The sequence below is a fragment of the Panthera tigris genome, chromosome F2 (genome assembly GCF_018350195.1).
Source record: "Panthera tigris isolate Pti1 chromosome F2, P.tigris_Pti1_mat1.1, whole genome shotgun sequence".
NCBI classification, from domain to species: domain Eukaryota; kingdom Metazoa; phylum Chordata; class Mammalia; order Carnivora; family Felidae; genus Panthera; species Panthera tigris.
The window spans coordinates 53,467,625-53,492,709 of NC_056676.1; the positions used below are offsets into that span (position 1 = coordinate 53,467,625).

The 25,085-nt window shown below is 37.7% G+C and overlaps 1 long non-coding RNA gene across 1 annotated transcript in view; it reads left to right on the plus strand.

Annotated features, from left to right (window-relative positions):
• Positions 1–25,085, plus strand: part of LOC122234919 — a 195,575-nt gene that overhangs the window by 101,218 nt on the left and 69,272 nt on the right. The window lies entirely within an intron of this gene.

The window sequence follows — 25,085 nt, forward strand, 5'->3', positions numbered from 1 at the left end:
GTCTTTCTGCTGCACTGCTGATTGCCCTGACCAACTAATCTATCCCATGAGCCCTCTTAGGATAGTGTGGCTGCTTGTATGACAGGTCATTAAATCTGTGTCCTGACAGGCTCTACTTTACCCATAGGATATGGGGGTTGTTGAAATTCTTGCTTCTATCAGAGACAGAAATCAGTAGTACTTTCTCAATGACCAAATCTTAGCTGCAGATCTTCTCCCTAAATCCCTGCTTTCTCCTCCTATTCCTACAATGTTTTATCCACTTGACTTTTTGTAATGCCCCTCCTACCTCACCTGCCACATATAAAGTTAAGATGATCCTCATGCATCTTGCATGAGGTGGGAAGTTCAATAGTGATTCTTTATAAATGTAATACAATATCAATATATAATATCAACTAATTCTAGTTGTAGGTTCTCAAATTTTTGTTTTACAACTGAGATAAGTAGTATAAATGAGGTATAAACTTTGCAAACAGAGAGTTTGGAGTTTGGTCTCCAGTGATTTTTAAGGAGGAGGCATCCTTTGTCATTATTAAACTTAGGCTTTTCCTATGCTTAGTAGGAGTAATAGGTAGAAATCAAGACCTTTATGAAAAATCCCCATCTGATACCCTACAGAAACCTCTAAAAGTATCCCCATATGGGTGCCTGGGTGGCTCAGTTAGTTAAGCATCCAACTCTTGATTTTGGCTCAGGTCATGATCTCACAGTTCATGAGATCAAGCCCCATGTCTGGCTCTGCACTGATAGCACAGAGCCTGCTTAGGATTCTTTCTCTCTCCTTCTCTCTCTGGCCCTTCCCTGCTTGTACTCTCTCTCTCTCTCTCTCTCTTTCTCTCAAAATAAATAAATAAACTTTGAAAAAGTACACAAAAGTATACCCATAGTCTATAAACTCACTCTTCAAACCTCCAGTTCTCAGCAGTGTATGAGTCACTCTTCTAGGCCGCTAGCAGCTGCCCTCAGCATGAATTGTTTGCTATCACTTTTGTGTTACTCTGTAAACCTTTTTTCAAGAAAGTCTGGTTTCATTTGGTTTTAATCAGAAGCAACTATAGTGCTTTCTGACAGGCTGCTAAGTGCTTTGGCTGAAGTCTACTTTTATCTTTTATTTGTTACCTTGACCTTAAGAAGTATGCAACTTGGCAAAGTTTTGGAAAGAGAATAGAAGGCAGTTCAGCCAAAAAAATGTCATGATATATTCTTGATTTTTAACTTGATATTTATGATTAGAAATATATGAAGGCTATTGTGAAAATAAATTAAAAAGAAGCTGAAAATACAGAAACATTTAAGAGAAAATGGGACATACTGGGACAACTTACTGGGACAACTTACTTCAAGATTTAGGTAAATGTCTTTTTAGACCTCTATTTCATTGAAATGGGAAAAAAAGAATAGAAATTATCAAAGTAATTAAAACACGTTGTCTAGTGGTATATACTTGCCATACCAAAATAAGGCTATAATAGAAATTCTTGTCCTCGCATCTATTTAGGCAAAAACTAAAAATATTATTTAATTAAACTAATGGGCACACTAGGGGAATACCAAGTTTGCCTAGATTTGGAGATGACAGTGGAAGGAAAACAGTTATTCCATACTTAAGAATTGACTGGACTCCAATTCTTTTTTTTTTTAATTTTTTTATTAGCATTCATTCATTTTGAGAATGAGAGAGACAGAGTGTGAGCAGGGAAGGGGCAGAGAGAGAGGGAAATACAGAATTTGAAGTAGGCTCCAGGCTTTGAGCTGTCAACACAGAGCCCAATGCAGGGTTTGAACTCACAAACAGCTAGAGCATGACCTGAACTGAAGTCAGCACTCAACTGACTGAGCCATGGAGCCTCCCTGGCTTGACTCTAATTCTTCACCTAATCCTTAAATGTTTCATCTCAAGATGCTAATTTGGATCTTTTTGTTTTCCAAAACTCTCAGCAGGAGTGGTCTTATCTCTCTCTCTTTCTGGCTTCCCATACATAAGCTAACCCTCAAAAAAACTAGTAGAAGGGAATGAAAAATATAAAATAAACATACTACAAGGCCAAAGTCAGCCAGTATAATAAAAGAAAAATGAAGTTAATTGTGTGTTCCAAGGAGGGAGAGAACACATTCAATTTTTTCTAAGAGAAAAGAGAAAGAGTATAGGGATGGTTCCTACAAGAAGTACCTTTGGTACTGGGCCTTGAAGCATGGGCAGGATTGAGCCAGGTGGTAAAGGAGGAAAATATTCTAGGTAAAGAAGTAAAAAGAAAGGGACATAAAGGGGGAAAAACTGCAGAGTGTTCTGGGGAACTTTTTGTTTTTTTGTTGTTTGTTTGTTTTCCTGGAATACAGATTACATATAAGAAACTACTCAGAGGGGCACCTGGATGACTCAGTTGGTTAGTCATCTAACTCTTGATGTCAGCTTAGGTCATGATCTCATGGTTTGTGGGATAGAGCCCCACGTCTGGCTCTGTGCTGAGAGTGTGGAGCCTGTGTGGGATTCTCTGTCTCCCTCTCTGTCTCTTTGCTTCTTCCCCACACATGCTCTGTCTTTCTCTCTCTCAAAAAAAAAAAATAAACATAAAAAAAGAAACTACTCAGAGATAAGAATAGATGTATAAAGATAATATTATAAAGCACCCTGAATTCCAAACTAAAAAATCTCTGATTTTATTTCTTAGGAAATATGGAGCCTTATAATATTTCTTAAGAATGTGTGACAACATAAAGACTGCACTTAGGTAAATTAAACAGCAACATCCTCAATGGGTCTGAAATAGGAATGCAAGGAGTGAGTGTTGTACTCTAAGAATATAGCCATAGGATTTGGAAACAATTGGTAGGTGATAGAAAGGGAAAGTCTGAACTTTTAAGCTCTGGTTACTGAATGGGTGATAGTATGCCAATACTAGAAATGATAAAGTGAAGAAGTCACTTTCTTGGGTACAATGGGAGAGTCTGATTTATACTGAGTTTATAGTGCCCATGAACATTCTATATAGAGATATAATATTTGGAATCATCAATATAGCTAATTGCTTTGGCATACGAGATCTCTGAAGTAGGGAATGTATAAACAGATAAAGATAATAAGAGCAGAACATAAAGAAAACAGATAACAGAGAGAGCTCTATCAAGGCTGTAGAACTACACAATCCAATTCAGTAGTCACTAGTCAACATGTATTTTGAACACTTGAAATGTAACTAATGCAAATTAAGGCGTATTTGTAAATATGTACTACATTTCCAAGAGTTAGTATGAAGAAAAACAGCTTTCAGGGGATGTCTTCCATTCAGTGTTACATAGCATGCAAAAAAATTATCCGGGGTGCCTGGGTGGCTCAGTCGGTTAAGCGGCCGACTTCGGCTCAGGTCACGATCTCACGGTCAGTGAGTTCGAGCCCCACGTCGGGCTCTGTGCTGACAGCTCAGAGCCTGGAGCCTGTTTCAGATTCTGTGTCTCCCTCTCTCTGACCCTCCCCCATTCATGCTCTGTCTCTCTCTGTCTCAAAAATAAATAAACGTTAAAAAAAATTTTTTTTAAATGAAAAAAAATTATCCATACCTGAGCAGAATGCAAAAAAATAATAATAACAAAACAAAAACATGCACAAATAAAAAAATGAAGATGAAGAACAGAAAAAACTTTAACCACACATATTTGTTTACCTGGGTGATGCATTGCTGGCAAAGGGGAAACAATACTATCAAAGAGAAGGGATAAATCAGATTTCTGAGAGCCACTACTCTCCTCCCCCCAAAATATATATAACAGGCATATAATTGTGGTTTAATAAACATTTGTCAAGTGGATGAATGAACATTACTGAATAATTCAGGATCCTGGCATAAAATGGATGCCACAGTCAAATAGGGAATTGAAGAGAATTTGATAAATGAATTATAAATAAGTGGATAGGGTAAAAAACGAAAACAAGGAATGAAAACTATGAAGCTACTTCTACCACCAGTTCTGAAGAGACATGGGGAAGAAGCGGTTACTGAAATTTGGAATACACATAGTGGATTCCTTTGTAGAAGCAGCGACCCTGGTTGGAAAGGTTTGGCCAAGTGAAGATGACCTCAAAGGAGGGAGCCAGTGGATTAATTACTCTGCCCTCTTCCACCAGCTTGTTGATCTTCCACCAGTGCTGACCACTGGCTGAAACCAACCCAACACTGGATGGCAGGGGAGCCTCCCTGATGTAGTCCTTCAAACCAAACTCCAAGAGCCAAGTGGAGAGTGGACCTGGAGAGGCAATCATAAATTATCCAGCACACATTATTTTTTTTTTTATTTTTTTAACATGTATTCATTTCTGAGAGACAGAGACAGAGTGCAAGTGGGGGAGGGGCAGAGAGAGAGGGAGACACAGAATCGGAAGTAGGCTCCAGGCTCTAAGCTGTCAGCACATGAGATCATGACCTGAGCTGATGTCGGACGCTTAACCGACTGAGCCACCAAGGTGCCCCTCCAACACAAATTCTTATAGCTTTCATTATTATTATTTTCAGTCTCTAGAGACACTCTTATTTTTCCTGAAGAATGCTCATGATTTTGTCCTCATCATCAATCAAATGGTGAAAAACAATTAAGCACCTAAACAATGTTCTGTACACTGGGAATATGACCATAACCAAAAAAAAAAAAAAAAAAAAAAAAAAAAAGACTAGGTCCCCATCCCGGGTGAGCAGATAGTCTGGTGAAGGAAGAGAAACATCCCAGAGCTCCATATATTCCCTTGGTAGAGAGAAAATCATAGACTTTAGAATCAAATGGAAACATTATTTGGCAACTAACCTACTTAACACTGAGTCTCTGCTGCATATGTTAAAAGGATATTGTGACACCTCTTTCTTACAGTTAATGTGTAATTTAAAGGCTAGGTACTGGCATAGAGTAACAAGTTATGACTTTAGAAATGGCAGGAGATACCTATACATTATAAAGCTCTCACCAGTAGGTTTATATTTTCTCCCATCTCCTCTTTCTCAGGCAGCTCCTGCCCATGTCCTCCTACTTCCGTTCTCTGCTTGCATAGGGTTGTGTATCGGTCAGGATTCTTCAGAGAAACAGAACCAACAGGAGATACATAGAAAGAAATTTGTTAAAGAAATTGACCCTCATAGTTATGGAAGCTGAAGAGTCCCACGATCTGCTGTCTGCCAGCTAGAGGGCCGAGGAAGCTGACGTGGTAGTTCCAGTCCAAACCTTAAGGCCTGAGAACCAGGGGAGCCAATGGTGTAAGTACCAGTCTGCATCCAAAGGTCTGTGAGCCAGAAGCACCAATGTTGGAAGACAGAAGATGGATGTCCTTCCTAGCTTCAACAGGGAACAAATTTGCCCTTCTTTGACCTTTTTCTTGTCTTCAGGCCCTCAATAGATTGCGTGGGGCCCACCTACCTTGCCGAGGGTGATCTTCTTTACTCTGTCTACCAATTCAAATGCTACTCTCTTCCAGAAACCCCTTCACAGACATATCCAGAAATAAATGTTTTTTCAACTACGTGGGCATCCCTTAGCTGGGTCAGTTTTTGACATATAAAATTAGGCACAGAATGCAGAGCCCTGAAAAAAAAAACACAGTTGGCATTTGTAGAAGACCATAACTGCAACACTGTCTTCCCTTCAAAGCACACAATTTCCTTTTCATTTTACCAGTCATGGAAACTGGTTGGTGGTGAGTGTGGCATCATGTTTCAGGGGAGCCAGGAAGTGAATTCCTGCTGCAGCGATTAGGGCTGTTCAAGGACACTGCATGGTCTGCACAGGGAGGCCTGCCCTGCGTGCGTGTGGAACATGGTCGTCATGGGAGCTGACCCTTCCTCTGTTCACCGGGCACAACCATGTATTACCGCTTACTAAATGAATTGCATGTGGATCTTTCTTTTATTTTTTATTAATGGTGTGTGACCTTGTTTATGAGACTTTATGCTAGATGCTAAAAGTTTAGGTGAATAATCAGTACAACTATGGAAAAGAAAATGAAAACCTTCAGATTGTGAGGGAGAAACTGTAAAATATAATATAAATATAAAATAGAAATTTTTCTACATTGATATTTCCAAATGGAACTCAAGGCTGCTTTACATATTTTCTTTAAAATATTTTTGTAGGTGTGTTAGGGCCACATATAAGTTGCCAGGTCTATGATCCTTTTGGTCTTCTTTAGTCTTCTAGTTATACACAGGGGGCTCCTTCCCACTAAATTTAACCTTACTACAACTTGATTCTTGCACATCCCTTTTGCACTAAAACATGCAGGCCTTCTAAAAAACAAAAAGCCATTCAGGCTCCTTCTGTGTAAAGTGAGTTTTATATTTTTACTTCCTCTAGGCTTCTATGAAATGGATGGTAGGCATATCAGTTTTCTGCATTTGTTGTGAACTGATGGTTGACAAGGCTCAGGCTACATTTGCTGAATATACAGAAGTAAGCCAGCACATCTGAAGAAGAAATTGCAACTTCAGTCACTTGGCAACATTCTTTATTCATCTGTTAATTCACCATGCATTCATTCAACACTAATCTTCTTCACTTATATGTGCAAAGTATTAAGTTAGATACAGTGAAAGGAAGAGTTCAACTGGCCACTTACTAGCTCTGTGATCTTAGATAAGTTATGTGATATATCTGTGCCTCAGTTTCCTCATCCATAAAATGGATGCAATTGACTTCTATGGCATAGTATCTGCTTTTAAGAAGCTCATGCTTCTGCTAGGGTAACTGTGCATGACCAAGCCTTCAACTAGGTGATACTTCAAGAGCTATTACAGAGATCCCACTCTTTCTAATTTTTTTTAAAAACGTTTGTATATGTGATAATGTCACTTGCAACATGCAATCAACTTCAGAGATTGAGGAGATAAGGCTCAAAATTGTCAAGTTTCTTAAGTGACCTCGTACATCAGCACATCCATCTTTCCTTGCAAATCTTCTCTAAAATGGTTTGCATTACATATGCAGAACTGAATTATCAGGAAACTCTATATTATATAATTATAAATATTTTTTTCTTATTCATACGTATTGTGTAGTGTGACCCTACCATGTGTTATTACATTATACTGTCAATATTTTATTTTTCTCTGAGGCTATGGACATGCAAATGACATATTTCTTGTGTCCTCTACATCTAGTATTCAGTATCTTTTGCACAAATAACGCCTTATAACCTCTACCCTGTCAGGAATGCGTGAGAACAGGTTGCTTTGTTCTCCTGTGCTGTAGTGTGGACCGTTAAACAGCAATGACATTTTTACAGAATACAGGAAACATGGAGGTAATTTAGCAAGGGCATTTTCCTCCCGTTGATCTCATAGGAGATCAACCACAGTCTCTGTCCATACTGCATCCAGATTGACGTTTGGAAAAGGCAAAGTTCTCCTTGCTCCATGACTGTTTAGTGTCTGTCAACAGTGTTTAATTACTATGAGGGTAGAAAACAAATTCTCCAACATGGTCACAAGGCCCCACAGGGTGTAATCCTTGTCTACCTCTCCAACTTTAAGTTCCCCTCTCTGCTTTCTTTCCCAAAGTCCAGCTACTCTGACCTTCTTCCACTTTTTATATTCCCAGATTCTGGAGGTGGACTGCCTGGGTTTCAGTCCTCAACTGGCCACTTACTAGCTCTGTGATCTTAGATAAGTTATGTGATACATCTGTGCCTCAGTTTCCTCATCCATAAAATGGATGCAATAATGGTTCTCATTTAACAGTTTTGTTATTATGGGGATTAAATGTCACATATGAAATCATCAATTTGTGCCTGGCACTCAGAAAGGCCTATGAGAAGATTTCTATTCTTGCCTAAGTGACCTAATACTTAATGCTTTTGTCTCTTTGCAATGCTGCCTTCTGATCCTTTCCCTTAGCTAAAAAGAAACATTTATTCTTTATGTATCAGCTTAAATGTTCTGTGTCTGGAAACATTTCCCTCCTCTCATATTAGATCAGGACTCCCTGTTCTGTACTCTCTGAGTACCCTGTACGTCCTTGGTAGCACTTAATGCAACAATGATTGGATTATCAATTGTTCAGCCCTTTCGTTCTTTTGCTTTCCACCTTGTAGCCCTTCTATGCTCTCACCACCAACATATGAGCAACTCTCGGTAGCTTTACTGATTGATTAATTTCACTTGTTTTCTCTTTCTTTTGCTGTCCTTTCAGGTTGATAGTAGCGGGGAGCAATCTCTAGCAGGGAGGCATCAGGGCACCCAGGACACTGTGCTCTGAAATGTGCTCTGCACTGCATCATCATGAAAGGAAAAATGAAACGATTTGGAGAAATGGAGAACAATAAACTGGGGGGAAAGTTGGTACGAATGTACCAATGTACAATGTACTAATGGCAGAAGGTACAAATGTAAACTCGTACCCAGATCTCTCGTATCTAACCATAGCTCTGCCTCTGGACCACAGCAAAAACTGTAGCCTGATTGTCAAACTATCCAAAAACTTCTTTCCCACATCTCTTGTAAGAACTCTGGAGTGTCTTTCATCAAGAACATTTACTATCAATGTATTTCCTCATGCGCATTTCCTGAATGGTCTCTTCATTCATGTTTTATTTGTCCTTGCTTTCTTTCTTCTTCAAGGCCAAAATCAATTCTGGTGAACTCCACCAAATATGTTAGGCGATATGCTCCCTCTTTCTTTATAAAATAGACTTAATTTATCTATCTGTGAATAGCTTTGTGTTATTTCCATATATATTTCTTTTTTCTTTTGGTCACCAATGTTCAACAGGTAAACCCAGAATGACCTTTTCTTTCTGATGCTTCACCCTTTCTGCACTATCCAGAGTTAGCCAGAAGATGTCAGTCTTACAACTCAAACCGATTTTGGTCCCTCTCCTAAATAACCTAAAAACAAGTTAAGTGAAGATACAAGGCCAAAGACCCTTAAAACCCCCTAAAACACCAAACAATAAGCATACAATTCAATGCATTAAGATATTCTTTATGATCTTACGTACATCCTGTTTTGGGTTTATAGAGATGTAATCTGTAGGCAGTTAACTACTCACAGACCCTTTCTAAAAAGCTGAAGCTGAACCAGTGTTTAGATAATCACAGAACTGTGGAGTTGGGAGGGCCTTAGAGTTCCTTGGCTTTACCTTCTACTCTCTCTACGTGAGTTTCTTTTATACAAGAATGCAAAGTGATTTCTTACTACAAACTCATTTGCTTATTCACACTTATTCATCAGTTTTTATTGAGCGAGTTCTATGTGTTTGCCAGTGGGATAATTGCTAAGGATCCACAAGTAAAACAGCTAAAATAGACATAATCCTTTTCCACTGTTATGGGTTGAATTGTGTGTGCCTCCCCCTCAAAGTAAAACCTGATACATTGAAATCCCAGTATCTCGGAATGTGAACTTATTTAGAAATAGAATCATTGCAGGTGTAACTAGTTAAGATGTGGCTGTACTGGAGTAGGGTGAGCCCTTAATGCAATATGATGGGTGTCCTTATGAGAGGAAGAAGGAGATGCACAGGGACAAGATGGTCATGTGATGACACAGGAAGAGATTGAAGTGGTACATTTCCAAGCCAAGGAATGCTGAGGATTTCTGACACATGCCTGAAGTCAGAGATAGGAAAGAGATAGTCAGACTAGGAAAGAGTATCCCCTATAGGTTTCAGAGGGAGCATGGCCCTATTGACATCATGATTTTAGACTTCTATCCTCCAGAGCTGTGAGATAATAAATTTCTGTTCTTTTAAGCCACCCAGTTTATGGTACTTTGTTACAGCAGCTCTAGGAAACTAAGACACCCACAAAGATATTACACAATACAAACAGGTAAGTCTAATACGGTGTGATAAATGCTATTATAATTGAAGTATGAGATGTGATGGGAAAATAGGAGAAATGCCCATCAGGGGAGATCAAAGGATTTCTGGAGGAAGTGACTCTCATTTTAAAAACAAAACCAAAAAATATATCAAAGAAATGCCTAAGTAAATTATTGTGACACACTGAAGCCATTTTATAAATGGAGTATAGCACCCAAATCTCTTACCTACCTTAGTGCTTCTATGCCCAGCTCAAAACTTTGGTCAACAATCAAAATAGTATCATATATGACTTTCAACTCACATCTTCTGGGACTCTGTACCAGATTTTATTTACAATCATTTTTATTTTCCTATATGTCACTAAAAAAAAACCAACAGAAAACAAAACAAACAACAACAAAAAACAACCTCTTTTATACCTCTAGTGTCTAGAGCAACCAATTTGTACTAAAACCCTTATAAGCCTTCATCTTAAACCCCTCCCTCTTGCTTCTTTGCCCTTACCCCTGCCCCATAGGTGCTCTGGGCTCCTGTTCTCTCTGCCTTTGCTCTGTGTCTGATTTGGCTGAATTTCTGCTGTTTGGCCTCCACTATTTTCTCATTTCATGTGCATTTTCTAGAACCTCTCATGTGCCCACCAGGGTTTTTGTTTACCACCACCACCATTCTTGGTCCAAGATCACCATCTTCCCTCTAAACCTCTGTATTAGTCAGTGTTCCCCACAGAAACAGAACCAAATAGGAGACATCTATATCGATACCTATACCCATAACTACATCCACATCCTATTCCTATCCCCATCCCTATCCCTATACCATATCTATCTGTCTCCATATCTAGATCTATGATGTAGATGGAGACTTAAGCATAGAACCAGAAATAGAGAGATACATATTATGAGGAATTGACTCACACAATTGTGGAGGAGACTGAGAAGTCCCAAGATCTCCATATGCAAACTGGAAGCCCAGGAAAGGTGGTTGTGAAATTCAGTATGAATCCAAAGGCCTGAGAACCCAGAGAGCCAGTGGCGTAAATTTCAGTTGGAACACAGGAAATATGAGATGAGATATCCCAGCTGGAGCAATAAAGAAGAAGAAGAAGAAGAAGAAGAAGAAGAAGAAGAAGAAGAAGAAGAACGGGTGAAATCTTCCTTCCTTCTATTCAGACCCTCAAAGCATTGAATGTTTTCCCATGCACACTGGAGAGAGAGCAATTTACTGAGTTCCAGTGCTAATCTCATCAAGAAACATCCTCACAGACACACCCAGAATGTTTATCTACACACCCTGCGCCTGACAAGTGGACATGTAAAATTAACCATCACAGCTTCTGAGTCTTTCTGGGGCTTCCCATCACACCTGTGTCTCCAGTTGTCCTAGCTACACTCCTCGGGATGCCGAGATGAGGAAGGTGCCCAGTGCATCTCTCAGAGCCCTTCTCTTCGGCATGTTTCTTTCTTTCTTTCTTTCTTTCTTTCTTTCTTTCTTTCTTTCTTTCTATATTTATTTATTTTTGAGAGACAGAGAGAGACAGAGCACAAGCAGAGGAGGGGCAGAGAGAAAAGGATAAACAAAATCTGAAGCAGGCTCAGGCTCTAAGCTGTCAGCACAGAGCCTGACATGGGGCTCAAACTCACAAACTGTGAGATCATGACCTGAGCCAAAGTCAGATGCTTAACCGACTGAGCCACCCAGGTGTCCCTCTTTGGCACCTTTCTGAGACACTGAGGGAGGAAATGCCCACCAGCCCTCCCTTGGAGTGTGTCACTTGATTCTTCAGATCATTGATTTCAATGGTTATTATGGCATCTCCTATTATCCACAGTTGGAGAATTCTTGATCTAAATGTGAATTGGGTTGAGAAGACGGTTTCAGGTACATAATATCTTCTTTTGCAGAGCTTTTCATAGCATTTAGTAACCCTAAAGGAAATCAGGAGGACACAAACCAGACAAAGCTTCCTGCAGCCCATACCCAACTACATACTGCTTCTCTTTTCACCTGCCCCCAAATGGAAAGATACTTATAATGGTTTGTACTATGATTTAATTATATTCCTAAAAAAAGCAAGATTACGAGTTAGGTAAGTGATGAGGGAATTGTAATATTATACATCCATTTTTGAATTAACTATAAAGACTTAGTAGAAACCTAGAAAACATTTTTTATATACAACTGGGAGAAAAAAAGTAGAATACAAAATTCATAAAGAGCTATGATAAAAAAATAAGCAAAATATTTTGCTCCTACAGATGATGTCAACCATAACTTTCACTTAAAAACAACCCACAGATGGGGCATCTGGGTGGCTCAGTCGGTTAAGCATTGTACTTTGGCTCGGGTCATGATCTCATGGTTCGTGAGTTCGAGTCCTGCATCGGGCTCTGTGCTGATAGCTCAGAGCCCCGAGCCCGCTTCAGACTCTGTGTCTCCCTCTCTCTCTGCCCCTCCCTGGCTCATGGTCTATCTCTCAAAAATGAATAAACTTCAATAATAATATTTTAAATAATCCACAGGAAAATTACTCCTAATCCAGTCGTCCCCCCAAAAAACATATTTTCATTTTTTCTTTGTCATTTTTGGCTCATTATGCACTTAACAGATTCTCTCTTGCTTCTTTGATTTTATGTTGCTCCATCCCCTTGGAATACTTTTTATCATATTCATTAACTAGAAAATTAACATATTTAATCATTTGGCATATATTTCCTGAAGTTCCTATAATATAAAGTAGGAAGATAGTAATCAAGTATCTAGAGAAGTGTTTGTTCCTCTTATTAAGACAAACTTCACGGGGTATTCCTTTTGTGATGCTTTCGTGATCTTATCTTTGAATCAATTGGGTGTTTCCTCTTCTACATATACCATTATAGAACCATCTATCAGATTACTTTGTAATGATTGTTTCCTGTATTTCTCTTTAGCTAGACTCTGAGCATATTGAAAACAAAGACTGTCCTATTTCTTGTTATAAGTTCTGGGTCTAAAAATTTACCCAGGGTGCTCAGTTGGTTGAATGACCAACTCTTGATTTCAGCTCAGGTCATGATCTCAGGGTCATGGGACCAAGCCCCATGTCAGGCTCCACGCTGAGTGTGGCGCCTTCTTAATATTCTCTCTCTCTCTCTCTCTCTCTCTCTCTCTCTCTCTATCCCCACCCTCTGCCCCTCTCCACTGCTTGCTCATACTTTCTCTCTCCAAAAAAAAATTAAAAATTAAATAAATAAAAGTGTACCCAGTTTACAACAGAGAATTAAGTGATAGATGAAAGGAAGATAAAAATGGAGAGACAGAAAGAAGAGCAGGAGGAGGAGAAGGCAGAGGTGAGATTAACATTGGGAAGAAATACATGCGCTTGGTACCTGCAGATATGGTTCGACTAAAGCACAGGGAATAGCAGCTTCAAACCATCAAAAAAGCAATTCCAACAGGCTTGCAGTGGGGTGGCACCTATGCCCTTTTTCATTAACTTGCTGCTTGTTAAACTCAGTGGTCAACCCTATTATCCTACACTGTAAATTGTATTTACTTTATGATCTGTCTTCAGCCAGAGCAATATGAGTAGTGGAGTATCATTATGGGAATTTAATTACCTCTAATGATTAGTAAGAGAGATATTTTGAAGATAACATTTACCTCTTAGAATAATAAAACTACAAATTTTTTTTCTAATTAGTTTGGAGCACCTACAAAGGATGGTTTGTTTTGTCTGTTTAAGATATCCACAAAGTTGGGTTTTAGTAACCATTGATTTATTAAGATTACCTGTGCAAGAAAAAAATACATATGCATAGTTTCTCTGTCTCTCTCTATCTCTGCCTCTGTTTCTCTCTCCTCTTCCACCCTTCTCCCCACTCACTCTTCTCTCACACACACACCTTACTTCAGTGTCAGAGGGAAAATAACTTTACTTTCTTTCTTAAGCTTCCCAAAAAATCCACAATAAGAATTCAAATATCCTTTCCCCAGTGTGTGTGCGTGTGTGTGTGTGCGTGTGTGTGTGTAATTTATAGATCACTAAATGCCTTCTCACAAATTTAGTTTAGAGGGAGATTCAGATTGTTTATCCTTTTGTTAAAAGCAAGATTTTTTGGTCATTGCCTAGGATGATCATATGACTGTAATAATGTATACAGTCTTTTGAGACTCTTAGTAGACATTAGACATTTAAAGGTCCTCATGATCTTACAGCCTGAAGTTGTGTTTAGCCAGCTTTTCATTAATTTATTCATCCATTCATTCAATTCTTCATGAAAACAACACTTGTTGGATGTCTATGTAAATGACTGGGACTAGGATATGTCACATAGATACAAATATTAAGAAGGTAAGATCACATGCTCTTGAGGTTCTCATATCTTAGAAGGAAAAGAAGAATAAGAAAAGTCAACAAAAGAAAATACATACAAGGTGGTACAGAAGAGAGAAGAATAGAGGGTCTGCTTCTGTCTCTAAGGATTAGGGGGCATTGGTGAAGCTTTTCTGTTAAATCCATATCCTAAACATATAATGAATTCATTGTGAGGTTCAGCAGGTGATCATGAATCACCTACCTTAAAGAGTTAGAAGAACAAAGTTCCCTTCATGGTATGACTAGCATAATAACAAAGTGAAAAGCAGGCTTAGATTGCCAGAAAAGACCCCAGAGATGAAAAACTAAGCAAGATTTACTCATCTAAATGTTACAGAAAGAAATCAGGCCAATAAAGAGGCATAAAAGCAAGAACCAGTAGAGGAATATTCTTGTAGACCCTAGATTTAGAGTAGTTGTAGATGACAATACGTGAGTTAGAGTTAATCAGACTCTGAACTAGTTTTCTACAAGCCAGTCCTTATACATATTTAGTTGGAATGGCTCAGGATACAGCCTGACCTGGAAAAATGCTGAAAACCACTATTCTGGGACTTGATGCAGTTACTGAAGCATAAAGTAACACCAGGAACATAGTGAATGCCAGTGTCCTATGCACAGAACGCTGAAGCTCCTTATCCGTCATTCTACATCTCCCCACACAATACAGCTTCTGACAAATGCAGTCATGAATTCACTACTCTCGAACTAGAAATCACATCAGTTACCCAATGTCTTGGATAGTCATGGTAGAAAGTACTTAGACATTCTTGGAAACTATCCTGCAATATATTAAACAAATTCTTGGTGGGTGCGAAAGAGCTAGCAAAAGAAACACTCTAGAACCCGCCAAAGGAAAAAAGTGGAGGGGGTGTTTACGAGAGTGCAGAGAAATATAACAGAATGGAAAGGCAGAAATGTTGCTGAGCCTCATGAAAAGACTGGAACCACTAGACCTCATCTTCTCTTATCTTTGCAGTCCTCCCTCAGTCTTTTCACTTTATTCTCAGTTCAGAAACCAACCTTTTCTTCTTCCCACTCCACTTGACATATCTGGTTTTTAAGAGCTTTGACAGATTAAAGCTATAATCTTTCATGTACTTTTAAAATTTTCTAAGGCTAGATTAATTTGTTAAAACTACATTCAAATGTTCACACCTCGTATTATGTGGATTGTGATAAATAGTTTTGGGAAAAGGATTGGATGTAGAGGTGTCATGACCCCTTCATTTTCCCCAATTTTTCCATATTCTCTTAAATACATAAAATAAATAAGAAAAAGAAATTCCAACAGAGAGCTCTATTTTTCATCAAAAAGAAAATTTGTTTGTTTAATCACAGATGTGAAATTATTTGGAAAGCAACCATAGTTGAACAAATTTATACCCAATCTTATTATAGATCTTGAAAACAAACCTTACCTGACACTGAAAATTTTATAACCAAAATCCATGTGAGAATATGTGATTTTAAACAAGATGATACTGACTTCTATGATATTGCATATTGCTGCACATTTCTACAAATGTTGGCACTTCTTATCATGCATTCATTCTTCTGTTTTGTTTTTTCACTCATGACTGGGTGATTTAAAAAAGAAATAAATAAAACCAAAATTGGTGATTTAGAAGATTTATGGAAGATTTGGCTTGACAAGGGAAGAGTTTGCCTGAAAATGAACATTTTAATGAAGTGGGTCAAATTTATCACCAAGGTTTATGTTATTTTACAGTACAGACCCAAAAATCTAAAGGCTACATGTAGACATGGAACAATGTAAAATTCATTTTAATTTTTACTTTGAATAAAAGGGAAAATATGCTTTTCCTGGCTGTCTGCACATCTTCAGTTGCAGGAACATTGCCAGGGATGCTGTCTGCACCTAGTAGAGAAATCCTATTTAGTTCCTCTTTGGATTCTTATCTTGGACATAAAAAAAAATCTCACTCTGAGCTGGGAAGGAATTGAGCACCCCCTCTGCTGAAATTGATTCACAGGTAGTCAAGAAACCAGGTAGTTTGGGAACAAAGAGCTCTTTTTCGCTCTTTTTTCCTTTTTCCTTTTTTCTTCATTATTTTCACAAAAGCACTGTATTTTTTGTTTCTCTTTGGAAGAAATCCCTGACTCACAGATCATCTGTTCTTTGTAACAGTTATAGTTTCCACACCACACCATGACTCAGTATATTAAAGATACTAGAGACAGGTTCTCAATATGTATAAATCATATCAACCAAATGTGAAGTCCCAGAGAGAACGTACACAGTAAAGGCAGACTATGGGAGCGTGGGAGAAGACAGGAAAATGCAAAATGAAATGAAATCTAATTGGATACCTGAAATGAGTCATGAAATTTCCATTGCACTTTTAGTACTCATTTTCCTAACTAATCTCCAGGGTAACTCAAGTCTTAATTGACGGCATGCTTTTTCATGTCCATCAGAGTCCTGTGGAGTGAATCAAAGGCCTGCTGTCTAGACACCAGTTCTCTGCACCATATCTTTGCTCACTGCAACCTTCTCCAAGCTCTGCAAAGACTCGGCTAGGCATCCAGGAGAAAGTATTTCATGTATTCAAGTACTGTATGTCCCACCATTATGCTATATGAAATATCATGTTCCTCAGAAAAGCCTTAGGAAGCAATCTGATTTAACCAGATAGGTACTGGATTAGTAACATGACTTCTAGTACTCCTCTAATGAAGAATAGATGGTTTAGGTGTTAATGATCTACATCTAGAGCCAAATGCCTAGCTTTATACTCTGGCTCAGTCACTTACTGGCTTTTAGGAGATTGTACTTACTTATTAATATGTATATAATAACGTATACATGATACAGTGACAAATTACTTAATACCTCTATAGGAAATGCTGCTTGGAGGCTGTTACATGCTTTCACTGCACAAAGTAAATGTTACTATGTAACAGCCTCCAATAAACATTTCCCATCTGAAGGTTCTCCAGTTTTCGGCTCATAGTCATGGACCATTAGTCTAGCTGCGTAATTTCCAGAGTTTGGGGGGAAAATGAACAAAATATCAAAGAAACATATGGAATTTTATAAATAAATAGGCATCTTACATCCCTCCACTTTGATGTTCTATTTCTCTTGATCAATGAGATTGATATTTGTTTGCCAGAACATAACCTTAGTTGTTCTTATTTTCTCCTTTGCAGTAAGATTTCCTTTAGTGGACTTCCATGCAGAATTTCACACTTTTGACTTTTTCTCTTGATTTTTCCTCCACTTTAATATCCTCAAGTCCTTGTTCTTCTCCTATAATTCAAGTTGTTCTAAGTCTTCATCATGATTTTTCTTGTTCCCTCATCCCATTAAAATTATCAGCTTTCTTCAGGGTTTACTGTCAGCTGTTTTCCATTCTCACTCCACTGAATTTTTCTCAGCCTTTCTGAGTCATAAACCTCTTTCAAAAATCTGTTGAAAACCAGGAACTCTTTCAGAGGAGCCAAACGTCGGAGAAGACATATTCACAAATTTTGCGTTTAGTTTCCAAAGATTTATTAACAAGCCCTCCACTTACAGCTTCTGCTAGGAAAATTCCCCTACTCTTAAGCTTCAATATCCAATCTGTGTTGACTGACCCGAATCTGAATTTTTATTCCCAGTCACTTTCCAGTCCTACAGCCCTGAATGTACCTAACTAGTGGATGTGTCCATTTAGACATTGTACGAGCACCTCAAACTCAACCTGCCTGCACTAAATACAACTTCCCATGTAAATCTTCTATTCTTTGCCTTGTTGTCTGACACAGGTGGATGATACCACCATTCACGCAGGTATCCAAGCTTGAAATGTTAGTTACTCTAGACTTTTCCTTCTACCTCATTTCCTGCAACTAATTATTCATCAATTTCTGTTATTTTTACTTCTTACAGATATCAAGGATATAGTTTCTCAGTCATTGTCGTACTTCAGATCCTCATAACTTCTTGCCCATTTTAGTAACATAGATTTCTTAAACTATTTTTAATTGCATAATTAATAAACAATAGATAATTAATAAACAATAAATTTTCTTATTATAAAAGATCCAAACAAAATAAAAGTACAAAGGGTAAATTATCTCTTTCTATACTGCCTCATTCTACCCAGTATTTCTCCTCCCACAGATATATCCACTATTAAGCATTTGGTACATATCCCATTGGTTCTTTTCTTTACATTTGCATACATGTGCATGTACAGATGCAAATATATAGGGTTTGATTTATTTTTACATAAATGGGAACATGCTTTACATAACAACCTCTCACTTGATTTTTATTTTTCACTTAATGAAAGATTTGGAGAGTTTTCCATTTCGGTACCTATGGAGGCATGTGATATTTTTATTTTTTTAATGTTTATTTATTATTTATTTTGAGAGAGAGAGAGAGAACAGGCACATTTGTGCTCACGAGCAGGGGAGAGGCAGAGAGAGGGAGAGAGAGAGTCCCAAGCAGGCTCTGGGCTGTCAGCACAAAGCCCAATGTGGGGTCCAGTCTCAGGAACCATGAGATCATGACCTGTGCTGAAATCAAGCATCAGACACCCACTGACTGAGCCACCCAGCCACCCTCGTATGTGATATTTTTAATAGCTGCTTGACATTCCATTATAAGTGATGTCAGATACATAATTGGACCTTCTGATGAGAATATGGCATGTTTCCATTTTTCACCATTATACATCACTATCATCCTTACGCATACCTGTTCTGCACATGGCAGGATACTTTTGAAGGTGCAATTCCTAGGAGCAGCTGTCAGAGACTCCTATCTGCTCCCCTACCTCTGTCTCAGTCCTCTACTACCTGCTCCCATTTATTCACCATCACTCAATAACAAGGAAAGAATCTTAGCATCTATAATTCCTCAGCCCCCGCATTGGACATGTGGTCACAGAAGAACCAGATGATGTGCTCCTGCTCTCAGGGAGTTCAAAATAAAACCAGAGAGGCAGACCAGAAAACAGATGACTCAAGTGCACTAGGACGAGGGTAAGACAGAAATGTGCACAGGGGCCTCTCTCAGAGAACACAAAATAAAAAAAACCATGCTTATTTTGAAAAGTAGGTGAGACTAATGTGAAGGAGATTCCTAGATGCCACTGGAAGGGGAAGTTGGAATTGGCTTGATGTTGAAATGATGGGACTGTTCAGCAGAAGAAACACTTGTGATTTATTTCTGGAGCGCCAATGCTGTGCGCCATTCTAGGTACTGGAATTACAGAAGTGAACAAGATGAAAAAAAACAAAAGGTCCCGACTTTTATGGCACTATCCTTGTAAGTGGGGGGAGGTGACTGATACAGAGATGCACAAGAAAGTATATGATACAAATTCAAATCATGACAAGCATGAGGAGAAAGAAAGCAGAGCAATGGGATGTGTGAGGTGTTAGGGGTGAACTATTAAGAGATAGAGACATGTGTAAAGTTACATTTGCCTTGAGATGTGACGGGTCAGAAGGAGCCAGCCACAACAAAATCCAGAAGAGGTAACTAAATCGAGGGAACAGCAAGTGCAAAGACCCTGAAGGAGGAATGAGCCACACAAACCGAGGAATAAGAAGGCCATTTGCAGAGTTAAGAGAGAGTGTTTCCAGGGAACTGCAAGCATTTGCGTGTGACTGGAACCACAGAATGCCAGAGAGGATCCTTTATGATCTGCTCTCTGGTTCCCACCTTTTCCCAACAGCACCTCTGTCACCGCTCAGATGATCCTTAGCTGGATACACTGTTGTTTCCAGTTACCCGAAACAACCACTCTCTTGCCTTTGCTCACATTGTTTTCACAGACTTGAATGCACCTTTCTTGCCCAGCTAACTCCAAATTTCCCTGCTGGGCTCAGCTCAGCGATCAGGAATCCTTCTCCAGGCCTCTCTAGCTGTATTAGGAAGCAGGCTAGCATCTAGCCTGTGCATGAATAACCCTCTTGGTGAATGGCATTTCTGCTATAGATGGGGCTTCTGTAATTTTCACTTGTATCTATAGATTTGGCCTAAGAACACGAAGTGGTCATGTCTGCTAATTGGAGCTGACTCCTTGTCTATATCCACTATGGTTCTCCTTCTTCTTCCTCACTGGGTTATGAGTTCTATAGCACAACCCTTCCTGTAGATACCCAAGGATAAGGTATGTCTCAACCCATTTGATACTTTAAGAATTCTGCATCCTTAAGATAGGATTTGATCTGTTTGGAATATGCATCTTCTAAGAAGCTTGCAGTCCTTATTATTATATTTCTTTTCTTTTGCTCGTATTTGCATTTTCAGGAAAGGGAAGGAAAACAACTTTTTGGGTGGTAACATGTATCATACACCAGCCCATCAGATCAGTCTTCACCTGTTACTTTCTGGAATGCTCAAAGTACCACTAAGAGGTAGTTATCTCTTATCTTACAAAGAGGAACCTGAGGCTCAAACAAATAAAAAAAGCTGAGTTACAGTTTGAACCCAGTTCAGTCTAATTGCATCCCTCAATATAATAAAAGGAAGCTATGTCTAAGTCAGAAAGCCTCTTTGTAATACATAAATTCATCACAAATTCATTGAATTCATAATTCATAAAATTTCTTAATTTAGTATTAATAAAATTAGAACATTACCACAAATAATAGGAACAGTCTTGATGTAAAAATGTCTAAGAGAAAATCATTAAAAATCATTAAAAAAACTATAGAGACTTGGGAAAGATATAATCGACATTACATAAGGCAAGCTATTATTCCTGCCTCAGATTATTACCATGAGTTAAAAACTAGAGCTAAATGCCAAATTTAAGAACAAATCATTACAAGCCAAAAGGATATTTTTCTTTTTCCACTATTCACAATGAAAGGTAAAAATGACTATGATATCATTCATAATGATAAGTGTTTAAGGATTCTTTATTACACATAGAAGAAGCAGTCATCATTATAAATGTCCAGAGTTGACTGCATTTGAGATGTACTTCTCATTCCAAGGGGGAAAACTGTCTTCAAAGTGTCACGAATCCTTTATCCTAAGTAATACTTAAAAGGTAGCATCTTACAATTTGTTCCACTCAGACCCTCCTCTAATTACATATGTCAGCTGTACAAGCATTTCAACATTACTTATATATATCATGAAAGCTTTTTCAGATGGCAAAATGTATTTCAATTACACAAGTTTTTTGAAGTACCTAATAAATTTGAGTAGCTGTCCTGTAAAGCCCAAACACAAACTTCAGTAAAACATGGTCTCTGCCCTCAAGAAATTTATGGTCTATGGGAAGATCCCTACAAATGGAGCTTAGTGCAATTTAAATATTCTGTATACAGTTTGCTCATCTATGTAGTGTAAGTGAGGGTTCTTTTGTAAAGCCATTCTTTGAGGTCCTTGAAGTGCAAAATCAGCACTTAATGGAATAAGACTAAGTCGTTATAACAATGTTCCAAGGCTATTTGGATGTTTAGTGTCAATTGTTACTAGATTATTTCTTCTCTCAGGCTGAAGGAATGTAGTACATTGTATGATCTCAATGACTTAAATACAACCATGTATAGAAAAATCATTGAGGAAATAGGGCCACCTGGGTGGCTCAGTTGGTTGAGCATCTGACCTTGACATTGGCTCAGGTCATGATCTCAGGGTCATGAGATCAAGCCCCCTTCCCTGCATCAGGCTCTGCACTGAGCATGGAACCTGCTTAGGACTCTCTCTCTCTCTCTCTCTCTCTCTCTCTCTCTCTCTCTCTCTCTCCCTCTCTCTCTCCCTCTCTCTGCCCCTCCTCTGCTCATGTACTTATGCATGCTCTGTCAAAATTTTAAAAAAATCATTGAGGAAATAACCCAAAGTACTACTAATGTTATTTCTGGGTATTACTAAAGATTTTTTTAAATATCATTTATTGTCAAATTGGTTTCTATACAACACCCAGTGCTCATCCCAACAGGTGCCCTCCTCAATGCCCATCACCCAGTTTCCCCTCTCCCCCGCCCCCCATCAACCCTCAGTTTGTTCTCAGTATTTAAGAGTCTCTTATGGTTTGCCTCCCTCCCTCTCTGTATCTTTTTTTTTCCTCTTCCCCTCCCCCATGGTCTTCTGTTAAGTTTCTCAAGATCCACATATGAGTGAAAATATATGGTATCTTTCTCTGACTGACTTATTCCTTAGCATAATACCCTCCAGTTCCATCCACGTTGCTGCAGATGGCCAGATTTCATTCCTTCTCATTGCCAAGTAGTATTCCATTGTATATATAAACCACAACTTCTTTATCCATTCATCAGTTGGTGGACATTTGGCTCTTTCCATAATTTGGCTACTGTTGAAAGTGCTGCTATAAACATTGGGCTACATGTGCTCCTATGCATCAGCACTCCTGTATCCCTAAAGATATTTTTAAAAAATATTTTCTGTATTTTCAATTTTATAATCAGATAACAAACATTATTTTAATAATAAGATGAGGGGTGCCTAGGTAGCTCAGTCTGTTAAGCATCTAACTTTGGCTCAGGTCACGATCTCACAGTTCATGAGTTCAAGCCCACTTCAGGTGAGCAAGAGCCCCGCTTTGGGTGAGCCTCTCTCTCTTTCTCTCTCTCACTCTCTCTCTCTCTCTCTCTCCCTCACTCACTTGCACCCTCTCTTTCTCTCAAAACAAAAAACAATAAGATGAATATCTGGCCTCTACATTATGGCCTAAAAATTGAGAGTGTAGACTTTAGAGATAAGTGAAGGAAAGTTTTAATTCTGTCCTTATAAATTAATACTTGTATTATCTTTAGCAATTTACCTTTCTAAACCTTGTTTTCCTTGGATTTTTAAATGAGAAAATACCTAGAATAAGTATTAGGATTAGATGAGGATCAGATGAGATTATATGTAACATGATCAGAGATATCTAATGAAAATTGTTAGAATTCTCTCATTCTTTGCCATGAAGACAGCATGAGTTCTAACGATTCTTTGGTTTTGTTGATCACTGTTACAAAGATGACAATAATTTATATTATATAGTTTGAAAATAAAAAGGAACACTAAAATCAATTAAAATTACATAATTTAAAACATATAGATTGACTGCAAATTGGTTTACTATTTTAACTGGACTGTAAAGCCATTCTATTCAAAACTACTTTCAAAAATTAAATTCTTTCTAAAATAAAATACATGTAAAATAAAGCAAAATTGTTAAAGACTTCTTTTTACAGTGATTACAAGTAAAATAATTGTTAGTGTACCTATTCATCCATTTTAATCAATTTCTTAGCTGTGTCCATTTTTAATATTGCCAATGGTATTTTTCTGAAGGTTATATTTTTCCATATGGTATAATTATTTTTATTTTTTAACTGCCAACAATATTTTTCAAACTTGCACTTTAGGATTAATAAATTTGGTACTCTTGTCTCTTTCCTATAAAATACAAAGTTTTAATTAAAGAAAACTTGTCCTTATTAGTGCTATTACCTAATAAACTCAGAAAACTTCTGCTGCATGGGGAAAATTTTGTGTTTTTTTAATGTGCAAGTACTTTAGCCCAAATTTGTATAGGTTTATTCCCCCTTCATTTAAAGTATCTTTCTTCAATAAATATTCTTACAGGATAAAACCTGCCAGGTAACTTGCCACTATTCATAATTCTTTTCACAAAACTTGCATGATGCAAAATCATAGGCCTTCTCAATTTCATTTTATTTTGATGAAAAATATATGTATTTTTAGTTGAATATATATTCAATTAAAAATAGGAGTTTCAGAAAAAGATTTTTCCCATAAATTGAGATACTCAAAAGTACAATTATTGAATTTCAAAATTATATCTTGTGCATTGAGCTCTAAAAAGTTAATTGATTCAGTTTCTCTCTTGCTTTTACAAGGATAAATTTCAGTATCTGGTTTCTTGCATGCTTTGTTTGCAGTAATTGCAATACACTGAAAGCTTCAAACACTGGACTTTTTGGCACCCCATTTATGAACATTTTGATTAAAATCTTCAAAGTAATTTGGAACAAAATACAGTCAAAATTTAAAGAACTCATGTAAAAATAATCTTAATACCATTTTAGAACACTTCAATTAATATCAAAAATATTTATTTAGATGTTGAAACACATAAAATATAATTGATGTTGGGTACAAAGAGAGAATGCTATAAGCCATGCTATAGCATTTTTTTTTTGTATAAGACATCAATTTCATCAAAATAAAAATTTTACCCTCAGTACTTTTACTGGTTTGTAGAATTATATTTTAAAATTTTAAGCATAAGTTCTATTTTGACTGATAAAATTTTAGAGCTCATTTGGATGCTGATGAATTAAGGCAGAGGTTGGCAAACTACAACACTCTGCCCAAATCTGGAACTATGCCTGTTTTTGTAAATGTAGTTCTATTGGAATATATCCATGCTCTTTTGTTTATGGATTTTTCTATTGCTGCTTTTGCACTGAACAGTAGAATTCAGTAATTGCATCAAAACCCATACAGATTGCAAAGCCTAAAATGTTTACTATCTGGCACTTTACAAGACACAAATTTGCCAGCCCCTCAATTAAGAGTACACTACAACAAACTCCACATATATTTCTGTGTCATGAGTTTCTTAATTGAGTATTAATATTGTTTTTATAATGATGCTCTCTATGCTCCACCAAGATTTGTATTCATATTTTCCCCACAAAACAAGTAACTTTACTTTTAATGGTGAACTTCTTAACTGCACTTACAGTCACGATCACAATAAGACAGAATGAACTTCCAAGAGCTTAACTTTGATTCCATGAAATGGATGAAAGAAAGCCAACCAGTTACTGGAATGAATTGATTTTCCATTTAAAGTAGTAGACAATTTTCAGAGGAAGCAGACCCAGACAATTTCAGTGGTTGGGAGGCTTACTAAGGATTATCCTTGGGATCAACTCCTGTAAAAGAGACAGGAAAGAAGCAGGATTGGTCAA